Raw genomic sequence first — 11496 nt, 5'->3', positions numbered from 1 at the left:
CAGTGAGATTGTGGAGACCTCGTCCAGCAGCTCCAGTGTAAAGAGAGGAGACACTGGGACCCTGGGCTCCCCCCTCACAGTGAGATTGAAGAGCCCTCGTCCAGCAGCTCCAGTGTAAAGAGAGGAGACACTGGGACCCTGGACTCCCCCCTCACAGTGAGATTGTAGAGCCCTCGTCCAGCAGCTCCAGTGTAAAGAGAGGAGACACTGGGACCCTGGGCTCCCTCCTCACAGTGAGATTGAAGAGACCTCGTCCAGCAGCTCCAGTGTAAAGAGAGGAGACACTGGGACCCTGGGCTCCCTCCTCACAGTGAGATTGAAGAGACCTCGTCCAGCAGCTCCAGTGTAAAGAGAGGAGACACTGGGACCCTGGACTCCCCCCTCACAGTGAGATTGAAGAGACCTCGTCCAGCAGCTCCAGTGTAAAGAGAGGAGACACTGGGACCCTGGACTCCCCCTCACAGTGAGATTGAAGAGCCCTCGTCCAGCAGCTCCAGTGTAAAGAGAGGAGACACTGGGACCCTGGTCTCCCCCCTCACAGTGAGATTGAAGAGACCTCGTCCAGCAGCTCCAGTGTAAAGAGAGGAGACACTGGGACCCTGGACTCCCCCCTCACAGTGAGATTGAAGAGCCCTCGTCCAGCAGCTCCAGTGTAAAGAGAGGAGACACTGGGACCCTGGACTCCCCCCTCCTGGACATTATCAACCATCACACTCTGAACAGAAATGTGAAATAAATACCTCTGTATTTCTGTATTGGCTTGGCCAAGAATTTGTGGGGTTTGTGGATAATTTCACACTCTGTGCAGGGTGTAGATAAGAGAAATACTTTGTGAGTGCGTCTCCAATGGCAATCAAATTTGACCCCCACTTAACATCATTGAACCCTCATCAACCCATAAATCCTATCCTCGCTTCATTACCCATGAAATCATAAATTTAAATTTCAATGATGAAATATCAAGAAATATACAACCCTGTCAGATTGTGTGAAATGATTCAGTTAGTTTCCACATTGCTGTGTGGACCATGGAACAGAGCTGTTAGCTTTCACATCTCTGTGACCTCCTTCCACACCAACACTCTGACCTTCTGAGGTTCCCTACACTTACCGGACTGGAGCTCATGGGTTGGCGGGCTTTGGTGTGGGGGTATGGGGAGTGGGTGTAGGGACGCGGTGTATTGATCACCCCCACCATGTGGAGGGCTAACCGAGAGGAGAGTGGGTGCTAACAGCTTGGAAGACGGCCCAATATGATCCCCAAAGGAAGCCTTTCCTGGTTTTGACACAAAGTTTAAAATAACAAACTTCTCTCTCCCTGATGTACCATCAATTTGACTCAAGACACAATTAGGATCCGAACTGTGGATTTAATCAGCTAGTTGTTAGCCCGGTGGTCGGCTACAGAGTAAGGCTGATCGCTGGGAACTCTGGGTACTTATACCCCACCTCGGAGGCGGGGCTTACTTGCCTCTAGAACAATTGGAGAGCAGTCACATGACTAGTCCCAACCAATCGGACGAGTGGCACATGACCAGCCAGAGCCAATGGGGAGCCATGCTCTGCACCAATGGCAGAGCTCATATCCATACCACACATTCACCCCTTGTGGAGAAAGAAGGCGGGGGGGGGGGGGGGGGGTGTGTAAGTGGGAGAGAGGGGGAGGGGTCCGAGGACTGGTGGTATGAGCAGTGAAAATCGATAAAGTTGGGCTGCCCACTGACTCGCAGCAAAACAACACTACTACTATAAACTATGAATAACAGAATTTAAAAAAAGTCCCATGGCCGCATCAGATGGACATGATCAGCCTGTCGGGTGCCCGTGGTGTTCTGGAGGACCGTCGCAGTGGAGCCGGTGACGTCAGGCCGATGGTCGTCCTTGCCTCCGGGAGCGTCGGTCATAGATGTGTCTCCGTACCCCGGGCCGGTGGTGGAGACGCTGTAATCGGGGAAGAGGGGGTCTGTGCGCTGGGTTGTGGGGGCGCGGGGGGCACTGGGGGGAATTGGGGTTGGGGGGGAGGTGTTGATGTAGTGGGGGAAGGCCACACGCCGGCGGGTGCCAGGTCCCGAAGCGAGACCGCATCCTGCCGACCGTCGTGATACTCCACGTACGCGTACTGCGGGTTGGCGTGGAGTAACTGGACTCGCTCAACCAACGGGTCGGACTTGTGCACCCGCACATGCTTCCGGAGCAAGGTGGGCCTGGGGGTGGCCAGCCAGGTTGGGAGAGGGGATCCTGAGGATGACTTCCTGGGGAAAACAAGAAGACGTTCATGAGGTGTTTGATTAGTGGTAGTACAGAGGAGAGACCGGATCGAATGCAGGGCGTCGGGGATGACCTCTTGCCAACGGGGGATAGGGAGATCTCTGGACCGTAGGGCCAGCAGGGTTGTCTTCCAAATGGTGCCATTCTCCCGCTCGACCTGACCGTTACCCCGGGGGTTATAACTGGTCGTCCTGCTAGAGGCTATGCCCCTGCTGAGCAGGAATTGACGCAGTTCGTCACTCATAAAGGAGGACCCCCGGTCGCTGTGGATGTACGTGGGGTAACCGAACAGGGAGAAGATGGATAGGAGGTCCTTTATGATGGTTGTAGTGGTCATGTCGGGACGGGGAATGGCGAAAGGGAAGCGGGATGCCTTGATCAGATGCGGTCGTTCGGGGCGGTAGAAGTGCGGTTTACACTCGGCGCAGACATGGCAGTCCCTGGTGACAGTCCTGACTTCCTCAATGGAGTAGGGCAGGTTGCGGGTCTTAATAAAATGGTAAAAACGGGTTACCCCTGGATGGCAGAGGTCCGTGTGGAGGGAGCGGAGGCGGTCAATCTGCGCGCTGGCGCAGGTACCGTGGGATAGGGCTTCGGGAGGCTCGTTGAGCTTCCCAGGACGATACAAGATATCGTAGTTGTACGTGGACAACCTGATCCGCCACCGCAAGATCTTGTCGTTCTTGATCTTGCCCCTCTGTGCATTATCGAACATGAAAGCTACTGACCGTTGGTCTGTGAGGAGGGTAAATCTCCTGCCGGCCAGATAGTGCCTCCAATGTCGCACGGCTTCGACAATGGCCTGTGCCTCCTTTTCCACCGAGGAATGGCGGATTTCGGAAGCGCGGAGGGTTCATGAGAAGAAGGCCACGGGTCTGCCCGCTTGGTTCAGGGTGGCCGCCAGAGTTACGTCAGATGCATCGCTCTCGACCTGGAATGGGAGGGACTCATCGATAGCATGCATCGTGGCCTTTGCGATATCCGCTTTGATGCGGCTAAAGGCCTGGCGGGCCTCCATCGACAGGGGAAAGGAGGTGGACTGGATGAGGGGGCGGGCTTTGTCGGCATAGTTGGGGATCCACTGGGCGTAATAGGAGAAGAAGCCCAGGCAGCGTTTGAGGGATTTGAGGGAGTTGGGGAGAGGGAGTTCCATCAGGGGGCGCATGCGTTCGGGATCTGAGCCTATCACTCCATTACGCACTACGTAGCCAAGGATAGCTCGACGGTTGGTGATAAACACGCACTTATCCTTATTGTAGGTTAAATTAAGGAGTTTTGCGGTTCGGAGGATTTTTTGGAGGTTGATGTTGTGGTCCTGCTGGTCGTGGCCGCAGATGGTGACGTTATCGAGATACGGGAAGGTGGCCCATAAACCGTGCTTGTCGACCATTCGATCCATCCAGGGCCGGTTTTAAGCCTATTTGACCAATTTTATCAAATTGGGCCCCGCACCTTAAGGGGGCCCCACACCAGCGGCGACAGAGTTACCGTTTGAAGCCTTTTCTGTATTCTAAGAGGAATAAACCACTACTGAAAACGTGAAATGAAGAATGAGAAATTCTTATTCCTCACATTATTAATTTATTAAGCATACTATATTAACAGAAAATTGTCGTCATGTCACTTCTATCAACAACCAAAAGGTTATGTCTTTCAACCAAAAGGGTACCAAAAGATAGAGTTCGTCTGAGTTTAGGTTACTCTATGATAAAAACACGTTTTCTCTCATTTTTTATAAGTGTCGTACTTTAAGTTCCTTGTATATTGTGTAAAGACTCTGTTTTCTTCGCGTGTGTATCATTGCTCTTTGGATATATCGTGTTTTGTTACGTATTTAAGGATATATTGTGCTGTAACAACATAATTTTACAAAACATTAGTGTTTAGAAAAAAATGAAACAGAAGGAGTGGGCTAATTAGCCATATAAATGACATATGACAGTGTGAATATTGTGCGTCTCCGAAGACTAAATAATGGTTAGCGAGTGATCAGCTGGTTCAGAATATACCGATTATTTATCGTGTTCCATGGATATTTATATATATTTAGTGCATGATAATGATATGACAGTGTTAGAGAGTGTTTGGGATATCATAGAGAAAGACTACAAAAGAACAGTACGAAATTAGCCGTAGAAATGGAAATATGTCTAGCCTACGATCAGCTGTCATGAATGTAAACAATGCATCAAAAATGGCTTGTGGGTGGAACAGCTGATTCTGAATATATTGATTATTTTTCGTGTTCCATTAATGTTATATTATGAAAAGTGCAATCGCTAGGTTAGGTTAGGTTAGGTTTGGTTTGGTTTGGTTTTGTTAGATGACTCAAAATTCATCTAGCGGTAGGTTGTGGCTAGGAAGTTGGCGGAGGGATGCAGGCGTTCCCCGAAAGTATAATTTTAGTATATCAAGCATTTAATGTTTTGTTTTGGTTAAAGACGAGCATACTACACGAAATATAAACATACATAAATTTTTACTTTTGTAGAGTAGGGGCCCCGCCATCACTTTTCTAATTGGGCCCGCAATTCCTAGCACCGGCCCTGGGTCCATCTCCCGTTGGGAGGCCGAGACTCCATTTGTGACACCGAATGGAACCCTGAGGAAGTGGTAGAGGCGCCCATCTGCCTCAAACGCGGTGTACTTGCGGTCACTCGTGCGGATGGGGAGCCGGTGGTAGGCGGACTTAAGGTCCACCTTGGAAAATACTTTGTATTTTGCAATCCTGTTAACCAGGTCGGAAATACGAGGGAGATGGTACGCATCCAGCTGCGTAAACCTGTTGATGGTCTGACTGTAGTCAATGACCATCCGGTTTTTCTCCCCAGTCCGAACTACCAGCACTTGGGCTCGCCAGGGACTGTTGCTGGCCTCAATAACTCCTTCCTTAAGGAGCCTCTGGACCTCGGAACCGATGAAGGTCCGGTCCTGGGCACTGTATCGTCTGCTCCGGGTGGCGACGGGTTTGCAATCTGGGGTGAGATTAGCAAACAAGGAAGGGGGGTCCACTTTGAGGGACGCGAGGCTGCAGACAGTAAGGGGGGAAATAGGACCACCGAATTGGAAGGTCAAGCTCTGCAGGTTGCACTGGGAATCCAGGCCCAAGAGTGCCGGAGCGCATAGACGGGGGAGAATGAGGAGTTTGAAATTTTTGAAAACCCTCCCCTGGACCGTGAGGTCCACTATGCAGCCGGTGATTTGGACGGAGTGCGAACTCGAGGCCAATTCAATTTTATGTTTAACTGGATGGATGGGGAGCGCGCAGCGTCTTACCGTGTCGGGGTGGACGAAACTTTCCGTGCTCCTGGAGTCTAGCAGGCATCTTGTTTGTGTCCGTTGAGCTGGACCATTGTTATAGTCTTGGTGAGCGAGCGTGGTCGCGACTGGTCGAGTTTGATGGAAGCAAGTCGTGGCGAGAGTTCCAGATCCTCCTCGGTGGCAGAGTAATCGCTGGTAGGGCCTTCCGTGTTGGTCTCAAGATGGCGGCGCCCAGGACCCGCACATAGAGCTGGGGCCCCAAGATGGCAGCGCCCATGGCCCGCACATGACGTCCGGGGCCCAAGATGGCGGCGCCCGTTGGAACCTCGTGGCGGCTGGGGGCAGTGTCAGCGGTATCTGCGGGCCGGTCGGGCAGCCGGGACAGCCGGGAGCGAGGGTCGGGAGGCCCGTGGGGCCATTGCGGGGTCCGGGAGGCGAGTCGGAGAGGTTGGTGCGCGGCACTGGGCCCTAGAGGGACCCGGGGGGGGGGGGGGGGGGGGGGGGGGGGATCCGCGGTCGCTGCGCAGAACAGCAGTGACCGACTTGGTCTGGCAGACCACTGCGTAGTGGCCCTTCTTCCCGCAGCTCTTACACAGAGCGGAGCGGGCCGGGCAGCGCGGGCGGGGCTGCTTCGAGAGACCACAGAAATAGCAGCGGGGCCCCACTAGTTGGAGTGACCCGCAGCGCAGGATGGGGGGGGGGGTCGAAGTCCGCGGAGGACGGAGGTGGCGCGTGCCAGGAAGTCCAGGGGGTTGCTGCGCGGCCGGGATCGTATGCGCGGGCGTTCAGGTCAGCAACCTCCAGGGAGGTTGCAAGAGTCCGTGCCTCAGCTAGGCTGAGGGTGTCCTTCTCCAGCAATCGTTGGCGGATAGAAGGGGACTGCATGCCAGCAACGTAAGCGTCTCTGATTAAAAGTTCCATGTGCTCAGTCGCCGAAACTTAGAGACATGCGCACGTTGTCCCTAGAGCTGCGAGGGCCTGGTAAAACTTATCGAGAGACTCACCAGGGAACTGTTGTCTAGTTGTCAGGAGATGCCGTGCGTATACTTCGTTGACCGGCCGGAGAAAGTGTCCTTTAAGAATCTCCGTGGCCGCATCATAATCGCTTTCGTCCTCTATCATAGAGTAGATCGCTGTGCCCACGCATGAGTGGAGGATGTGGAGTTTCTACTCCTTGGTGGGTTTGCCGGCTGCAGTCGTCAGATAACTATTAAAACACGCCTGCCAGTGTTTAAAGATCGCAGACGCATTTGCAGCATGCGGGCTGGTACGGAGGCAGTCAGGCTTGATGCGAAGCTCCATTCCAAAATTCTAGCTGATTAAATTGATGTACCATCAATTCGACTCAAGACACAATTAGGATCCGAACTGTGGATTTAATCAGCTAGTTGTTAGCCCGGTGGTCGGCTACAGAGTAAGGCCGACCACCGGGAACTCTGGGTACTTATACCCCGCCTCGTAGGTGGGGCCTACTTGCCTCTCGACCAATTGGAGAGCAGTCACATGACTAGTCCCAACCAATCGGACGAGAGGCACATGACCAGCCAGAGCCAATGGGGAGCCATGCTCTGCACCAATGGCAGAGCTCATATCCACACCACCACACTTCTCTCTCCCATGTGCCTGTCCACACGATATGTACCACATGCGGGCAGCGTAATAATTGGGCCAATTGCATTACTAACAAGTTAGGGGGCAGGAATCTCGCCATTCCGATCGGAGAGGCCCCTGCGGCGATTCTCCGGCCCGAATGGGCCGAAGTCCCGCCGCTGGGAGGCCTCTCCCGCCGCCGAGGTTTAAACCACCTCTGGAACGGCGGGCTTAGCGGCGCGAGCAGGCCCCCGGGGTCCTGGGGGGGCGGGGGGCGATCGGACCCCGGGGGGTGCCCCCACGGTGGCCTGGCCAGCGATCGGGGCCCCCCCTCAGAGTCCGGGCCAGTGCCCTGGCTGCACTAGTTTCTTCCACGTCCGCCACGGCCTTCGCCATGGCGGCAGCGGAAGATAACCCCACATCGCGCATGCGTCAGCAGTGACGTCACTGCCGGCTCATGCACGGACCAGAGAAAGCCTTTCGGCCAGCCCTGCTGCCGGGGGCGTCGGTTTTTTGCGCCGGTCTTCTGGTGGCAACCGCTCCGGCGCGGGGCTGGCCCCCAAAGGAGAATTCCCCACCTTTGGGGAGGCGCGACCCCTGAGTGGTTGGCGCCACTCCCCTACTCTGGGACCCTCCGTCACGCCGGGTAGGAGAGAATGCCACCCCTCATTACTGAGAAGCTGGTGACACTTCACCCTCACCTCATTGGGAAATGTGTTGGAGTTTGATTCACTAAAGTTAGAACATAGAACATAGAACAGTACAGCACAGAACAGGCCCTTCGGCCCTCGATGTTGTGACGAGCCATGATCACCCTACTCAAACCCACGTATCCACCCTATAGCCGTAACCCAACAACCCCCCCCCTTAACCTTACTTTTATTAGGACACTACGGGCAATTTAGCATGGCCAATCCACCTAACCCGCACATCTTTGGACTGTGGGAGGAAACCGGAGCACCCGGAGGAAACCCACGCACACAGGGGGAGGACGTGCAGACTCCGCACAGACAGTGACCCAGCCGGGAATCGAACCTGGGACCCTGGAGCTGTGAAGCATTTATGCTAACCACCATGCTACCCTGCTGCCCACGTCACGTTATGAGGCGTCTTCCTCTCCTCTGTCTCTCGCTGTCATCTTCTTTTCTGTAAATAAGTGAATCAATGCTGATGGGAAGCAGTGAATGATGCTGACATTTGGGATGAACTCAGCCAGTTCACATTGAATTGAACCTCAACAAGTTCCCATTCCAAGGGTCACAAGCTGCTGAGTGAATGAATTAAACCTTTCTTGTGAAATCAGGAAAGAATTCAGACAGTTCAAACACTGATAATTATTTATTGACTACAAACCACAATTATCAGTTATCACAGAGAAACATTGATGACATAATTATTAACAGACTTTCCTACATTATTATATTTTTGTATAAATTTTATAACAGTTAATTATACAACAGTTCAAATATAACATTACATAAAGTGCAAATGAAATAAGTTTCTATCAATATAAAAAGTATCTCTGAGTTCCGGTTTCTCACTCGGCCTGGAGAAGGGCTGGAAGATAAGAAAGTGCGAGGGAGAAACCATAATTGAAGATCCCTCTGACTGTGAGAGGTATCACATTGCTGATACTGGATGGAAACGCTACTTGAAAAAGTCTCAGTTGAAGAATCAGGATCCCAACCTGGTGGATCCGGGATTCACTGTTCAATCTGTGGAAACACATTCCCAGGAAAAATAGATCTCAATCATGAAAGAACTGAGTGTAAACAATGAGCTGTAATTCTGTGTGTCGCTGTGATATGGAAGGATGGACAATGATGTCCAGGTTCACACTAGAACAGGCCAATCCTGTTATTCATCAATGAGGCTCCGGGAATGTCCTGCAGTGGAGCCCAGTAAACCCACGAGGTAAGGAATGGAGAGAAACAAGACAATCGGTTCAGGGTCAGGAGGGAGTGAAATTAGTCTGACAGGTTTAACAGTGTCTGGGAGGGTGAGACAGGGTCAGGCGGGAGTGAAATTAGTCTGACAGGTTTAACAGTGTCTGGGAGAGTGAGACAGGGTCAGGAGGGAGTGAAATTAGTCTGACAGGTTTAACTGTCTGGGAGAGTGAGACAGGGTCAGGAGGGGAGTGAAATTAGTCTGACAGGTTTAACAGAGTCTGGGAGGGTGAGACAGGGTCAGGAGGGAGTGAAATTAGTCTGACAGGTTTAACTGTGTCTGAGAGAGTGAGACAGAGTCAGGAGGGAGTGAAATTAGTCTGACAGGTTTAACAGTGTCTGGGAGAGTGAGACAGGGTCAGGAGGGAGTGAAATTAGTCTGACAGGTTTAACAGTGTCTGGGAGGGTGAGACAGGGTCAGGAGGGAGTGAAATTAGTCTGACAGGTTTAACAGTGTCTGGGAGGGTGAGACAGGGTCAGGAGGGAGTGAAATTAGTCTGACAGGTTTAACAGTGTCTGGGAGAGTGAGACAGGGTCAGGCGGGAGTGAAATTAGACTGACAGGTTTAACAGTGTCTGGGAGAGTGAGACAGGGTCAGGAGGGAGTGAAATTAGTCTGACAGGTTTAACAATGTCTGGGAGAGTGAGACAGACTCAGGAGGGAGTGAAATTAGTCTGACAGGTTTAACAGTGTCTGGGAGGGTGAGACAGGGTCAGGAGGGAGTGAAATTTGTCTGACAGGTTTAACAGTGTCTGGGTGAGTAAGACACGGCCAAGAAGGGACTGATATCATTGGGAGGTAAATTAAAATTTTACTCACCGAACCATGAAGGTTCCGGAACAGTGACATCAGAAGCTGAGAAAATAATAACAGAATGTAAGAAGTAGGATAAAAGTTAAAAACCGAGTGTGTGATATTTTCTATATCACTCACTGGACCCAGGATTCAATCAGCTCCCAGCATTATCTAAACTGAGTCACGCATTGGGAAATCAGCATGGAGGGTGAGGGAGTCGAGGGTGAGATTTGGAGGGTGCAGGTGTGGAGGGTAAGAGAGTGGAGGGTGAGGGCGTGGAGGGTGAGGGAGTGAAGGGTGAGGGCGTGGAGGGTGAGGGCGTGGAGGGTGAGGGAGTGGGGTATGAGGGAGTGGAGGGTGAGGGAGTTGGTTTGAGGGAGTGGGGTATGAGGGAGTGGGGTATGAGGGAGTGGAGGGTGAGGGAGTGGAGGGTGAGGGAGTGGGGTATAAGGGAGTGGGTATGAGGAAGTGGGGTATGAGGGAGTGGGGTATGAGGGAGTGGAGGGTGAGGAACTGGGGTATGAGGGTGGGGTCTGAGGGAGTGGTGAGGGAGTGGAGGGTGAGGGAGTGGGGTATGAGGGAGTGGAGGGTGAGGGAGTGGGAGTGGAGGGAGTGGAGGGTGAGGGAGTGGGGTATGAGGGAGTGGGGTATGAGGGACTGGAGGGTGAGGGAGTGGAGGGTGAGGGAGTGGGGTATGAGGGAGTGGAGGGTGAGGGAGTGGGGTGAGGGAATGGAGGGTGAGGGAGTGGAGGGTGGGGAATGAGGGTGGGGTATGAGGGAGTGGGGTATGAGGGAGTGGCGGGTGAGGGAGTGGGGTATGAGGGAGTGGAGGGTGAGGGTGGAGGGTGAGGGAGTGGAGGGTGAGGGAGTGGAGGGTAAGGGAGTCGGGTATGAGGGAGTGGGGTATGAGGGAGTGGAGGGTGAGGGAGTGGAGGGTGAGGGAGTGAGGTACGAGGGAGTGGGGTATGAAGGAGTGGAGGGTGATGCAGTGGACGGTGAGGGAGTGGGGTATGAGGGAGTTGAGTGTAAAAGAGTGGAGGGTAAGATAGTGGATGGTGAGGGAGTGGAGGGTGAGGGCATGGAGGGTGAGGGAGTGGAGTATGAGTGAGTGGAGGGAGTGGAGGGTTAGGGAGTGGAGCGTGAGGGAGTGGAGGGTGAGGGAGTGGGGTGTGAGGGTGTGGAGGGTGAGGGAGTGGAGGGTGAGGGAGTGGGGTGTGAGGGTGTGGAGGGTGAGGGAGTGCGGTATGAGGGAGTGGAGGGTAAGAGAGTGGAGGGTGAGGGATTGGTGGGTAAGAGAGTGGAGGGTGAGGGAGTGGAGGGTGAGGGAGTGGAGGGTGAGGGAGTGGAGGGTGAGGGCATGGGGGTGAGGGAGTGGAGGGTGAGGGAGTGAGGTATGAGGGAGTGGAGGATGAGGGAGTGGAGGGTGAGGGAGTGAGGTATGAGGGAGTGGGGTATGAAGGAGTGGAGAGTGATGCAGTGGAGGGTGAGGGAGTGGGGTATGAGGGAGTGGAGGGTAAAAGAGTGGAGGGTAAGAGAGTGGATGGTGAGGGAGTGGAGGGTGAGGGAGTGATGAGTGAGTGGAGGGTGAGGGAGTGGAGGGTGAGGGAGTGGAGGGTAAGAGAGTGGAGGGTGAGGG

The 11496-nt window shown here is 53.5% G+C and overlaps 1 protein-coding gene across 1 annotated transcript in view; it reads right to left on the bottom strand.

The window, feature by feature from the left end:
• The window catches only part of LOC119975574 (verrucotoxin subunit beta-like), a gene marked incomplete at its 3' end in the record, with an annotated part of 275562 nt that overhangs the window by 207900 nt on the left and 56166 nt on the right, over positions 1-11496 (bottom strand). The gene's annotated exons all lie outside the window — the stretch shown is intronic.

Source organism: Scyliorhinus canicula, chromosome 13 (assembly GCF_902713615.1).
Source record: "Scyliorhinus canicula chromosome 13, sScyCan1.1, whole genome shotgun sequence".
Lineage (NCBI taxonomy): Eukaryota > Metazoa > Chordata > Chondrichthyes > Carcharhiniformes > Scyliorhinidae > Scyliorhinus > Scyliorhinus canicula.
This window is presented reverse-complemented; position numbering and strand designations above follow the sequence as displayed.